This window comes from Mauremys mutica, chromosome 8 (assembly GCF_020497125.1).
Source record: "Mauremys mutica isolate MM-2020 ecotype Southern chromosome 8, ASM2049712v1, whole genome shotgun sequence".
Lineage (NCBI taxonomy): Eukaryota > Metazoa > Chordata > Testudines > Geoemydidae > Mauremys > Mauremys mutica.
Genome location: NC_059079.1, coordinates 59,164,701 through 59,169,309, shown reverse-complemented (window position 1 = coordinate 59,169,309; position 4,609 = coordinate 59,164,701).

Sequence of the window (4,609 nt, the reverse complement as noted above, 5' to 3'; positions counted from 1 at the left end):
GAAAACATAGACTTCAGTTCATTGGCACTGCAAAACACAAAGCATTTTGTACCTACTCTACCATGTTTACTGAAAGTAAAAGGCTTCCTGTTAGGCAAAAAGAAAAGTCAAGGGACCTTGACTACAGAGCATCCATTATTCAAAGCTTTATCCATTATTCAAAGTTTTGCTGAAATCTGACTGTGGGCTTGAAAGGAAAAAATCACAGAAGTTTTCTAGTCCATGCTCAGTTTACTTCCAGCTCGATTTTTTCCTAATTACATGTATCAAAACTCTGGACATTTTGGAAGATCAGAAGAAAATGTTCACCCTGCCTGACAGAGCTCCCTGGTAGCAACTATAGATTTTTATTTCAGTGCTGTAAAGGTGTGCCTTTCCCTAAAGCACGCTCCTTTTCCATTGGCTTTGTGTGAAGGGGTTGATGATACTTGATGATAGGGTGACCAGATGTCCTGATTTTATAGGGATAGTCCCGATTTTTGGATTTTTCTCTTATATAGGCTCCTATTACTCCCCACCCCTGTCCCGATTTTTCACATTTGCTGTCTGGTCACCCTACTTGATGAGAGGGTGGCATTGGAATAATTGGATGCCTTACCAACCTTTGCCATGTGAGGTTATTTACCTTTGTAACCCTGAGTCAAGTCAGGAGAGACTGAGGCCAGGAAATAAAGCTCCATTTCTTGCAGGAGGCCTGGGTGCCACATCTTTAATAGGTGGTGTCACAGCTAAACTAGGGGTCAGATTTCAAGAGGGCTTTGCACCCAGAGGCTCCTGTTTCGATGCTCCACACCTACCATCCTAAGCTCTGTTGACAATCAGACCCCAATTGCAGGTGCTGAGCACTTGGAAATCCAACCTCCCATCTTGCACAAAGGAGAGGTAGGGAGAAAGGACAGGGCAAGCGTTCTGAATCTCCTGAGAGGTACGTCCTATAGGACATATTGTGTCAGCAAGCCCTCCAGGGCTTTCTGGTCACACCGCCCCTTTTCCCAGGGCCGGCTCCAGACCCCAGCGTGCCAAGCGCGCGCTTGGGGCAGCATGCCACAGGAGGGCAGCAGGCGGCTCTGGTGGACCTCCCGCAGACATGGCTGCGGACGGTCCGCTGGTCCCGCGGCTTCGGTGGAGCATCCGCAGGTGTGCCTGCGGGAGGTCCACCGGAGCCGCGGGACCAGCGGACCCTCCGCAGGCACGTCTGCAGGAGGTCCCCCGGAGCCACGGTACCGGCGACCGCCAGAGCGCGCCCCGTGGCGCGCTGCCCCAAGAGCCACCCCTGCCTTTTCCAGAGGCTGTCTGGGAAACAATCCATGGAGATCCTTCTGACTTATCCTGTCAGGGAATGGATGGAGTTGCTGGCAAGACCCTCCAATCCCATAGATGTTGGTACATATACCCAGAAGGGAAGGGTCTCTGTTCTATGCCCCAGCCCTCCCTATTCCCTCTGGCAGGGATCACGGCTCCCGAGACTCTCTGCTGTCATCTAGGCTCAGACTTTCCCTCAGAGGGTTCAGAGGAGGAGGAATCAGCTTGATCTTGCATGGGGAAATCATAGGGGATTTGAGGGCCCTTCCCCCAAGCTGCAGATCCCACCCATGAGAAGATCATACTTATGGGGCTTCTGCAGCATCAGCAGAACGTTGTGCCATAGGGTCAACTCAGCCCTCCCCTCCCACACGCAGGCTTCTCTGGATAAACGGATTTGCCTGTTTCACCCTGGCAATAGGAGGAAGAGATCAGGGGAACAATCTGCCCCCTAGTGTTTGTGAAAAATATTGGACGAAAAGACCTGGAGACCGTAATCCTGTACCCCTGATCTAATGGAGTGTACAGTACACCTATACACCTCCCCATTTCTGATCTGAAGTGAAGGGACTACTGCTAAGCCACAAAAGGAAGTTCAGCCTTGAACACATTCATTCCTTGGCCTCTCTGCACACACCCCTGCCAGCAAGGCAGCTAAACTGTGATGCTGATGTTTGTCCATTGGGCCTGGACTGAGTTCACTAGCCAGATTCCAGAGGGAAATGACTGTCACTGCTGACCCACCTATGCTTGCCAACCCTCCAGGATTGTCCTGGAGTCTCCAGGAATTAAAGATTAATCTTTCATTAAAGATGTCATGTTATGAAACCTCCATGAATGCGTTCAACCAAAGTTGGTAACCCTAGACCCAGGCCCCATTCAGACTGGCCAGCTAGAGCGGACTGGACGAGTATTCGATTTGCTAGCCCCCAAACAAACTATATCCCCAATCCTGCAATCTGATCAGCAGACAGACAGGCCCTTATGCACACAGGCCGAGAAGCAGGGTCACTGAAGTCCAGGGGGTTCCACACAGACTCGGCTGTCCACTCTTGTGGATCAGATTGCAGGATGAGGACCCATACTATGCTCAGCCTCCAAATATAAACTATACTAATATCACCTATCTTAATAACTCAATGCAGAACCACTTTAATTCCACTGTAAAATATTACAACATTTCAGAAAGGGGTCTTTTGCCAAAAGTAACATTTTATTTTTCTTTAATATACATTTTTCTAATATCTTTACAATTAGGACTAACTGTAAAAAAATAATCTATTTCAGTTCTTGGCAAATTCACACATGGGAAAAAATTTTCTTTTCAATTCTCTCCTTACAATACTTTGATTCAAGGCATGTGACAAATACATGTACAGAATGAAATTTACAGTCATTATAAAGAGTTAATTAAGAGTCCTTATACCCATTGTGTTTGGTCAGCTATTGGAAGAAATAGGAAAGAGAGGGAGAACTGTTGTGCCCCATAAAGGTTTAATCACAGAACTAGATTTATTTGAATGTGGGGCCAATGGAAGCAAAAAGTTAACAGCACTGGCTAGACACAGACATACCTTCCTATACAACTTAATCTTGATCTGCAGCACCCTGTGATTCCAGTGTTGAGTCTCCATACACTTCTATAGATGCAACACAGCTCTGAATTGCAGTGCAGCCCTGTATTGCTAACCTTGGGCTCCTCTTAAGTCAGGATTCCCAACGATGCAGGGGACAAACAAGTTCATTTCATCTAAGTGGGATTTGAACCCGGGGCTCCAGAGATGAAACACTAGTTGAGTTACCGACTTTTCCACCCAGCCTCCTGCACCAAGATCACTGGACTTTGTTTTCTCACACTGGCACTCGGTGCTGCTGTCTTCGCTCAATGACTCCCACACATTCTCCTAATCCCTAGTTTCACTTCTCCCATATGGGACACCTCGCTAATTCTTTCCAAGGATCAAGAGACTTGCAAAAATGATCATTTTTTAAAGAAGCTTTTGATCAGCTTTGGACATGATCAGAATTAATACAAAATCACTCACTTCCACCTATCCAATAAGGCCCCTTTCAAGAACTGCAGGAGAGAGACAAAGCAGAGCCAGCTTTTAGCCCCTTCTTCCCCCCACCCCTCCCCCAACCTCCCATGGGTGGGGAGGGGATTAGAAACATCATAGCTTATCTCATCTTTCATTTAAAAATAGTTTGGCCCTCTTCTTTGCAAAGGTCTCTGAAAATAGCCACAGATTCCAAGGTCAGATGGGACCACTGGGATCATCTAGTCTGGCTTCCGGTATAACACAGGCCATAGAGCTTCCCTGAAATACTTCCTGTTTGAACAACAGCGTCTCTCAGAAAAATACCCCATCTTGATTTAAAAACTGCCAGTGATGGGGAATTACCGGCAGCCTTGGTAAATTGGTCCAATGATCGTTAGTCCCTGTTGCTGCTAAAAATGTACGTGCCATTCCCAGTCTGAATTTGTCTAGCTTCAAGTCAGGCACTGATTTATCCTAATAATCATGGATGTTCACTCCAACCCCCACTCCCCCAACACACGCACACAGCCCCCCATGCCTGGCCTTTGGGGTTGCTGAAACCCCGAGGCCCCGCGCTCTCAGTTTCTGGAAGGACCCAGAACCAATTAATGACCTGGGGAGGAGGAGAGGAGGCCGTGCTGCCCTGGCTGCTGCCATCGCGGCCAACTCTCTTCCCAGCAGCTGGCTGCTGCTGAGCTAGCTCCTTCCTCCGCGGAGCAGCCATTGCGATGTGTCTGAGGACAACCCAACAGCCCAAGAGGCAGCGCCATCAAGCATGGGAGCAAGTCCACAGAACTCCTCTGTTCTAATGCTGGCTCTGACCCGGACACAGGCCCCGATTCAGCAAAGCACCTAAGCAGATGCGTAACTGAAGTGGTCCCATTAACTTCAAGAGGATACATGGAATTAAGCGTGGGCTTCCTTGCTTGGCTGCATTGAGGCTGTGGTTTATGCATCTCTAAAGTGGATCATATTTAGCTACCACTCACTGAGGGTGTAACAATGAATGTTTGTAAAGTGCTGTAAGCAGAATGCGCACACAGCACACCAAAGGCAGCAGGTTTAAAACAAAAGGAAGCATTTCTTCCCACAACACACAGTCAACCTGTAGAACTCCTTGCCAGAGGATGTTGTGAAGGTCAAGAATATATCAGGGTTCAAAAAAGAACTATTTAAATTCATGGAGGATAGGTCCATCAATGGCTATTAGCCAGGATGGACAGGGATGGTGTCCCTAGTCTCTGTTTGCCAGAAGCTAGGAATGGGCG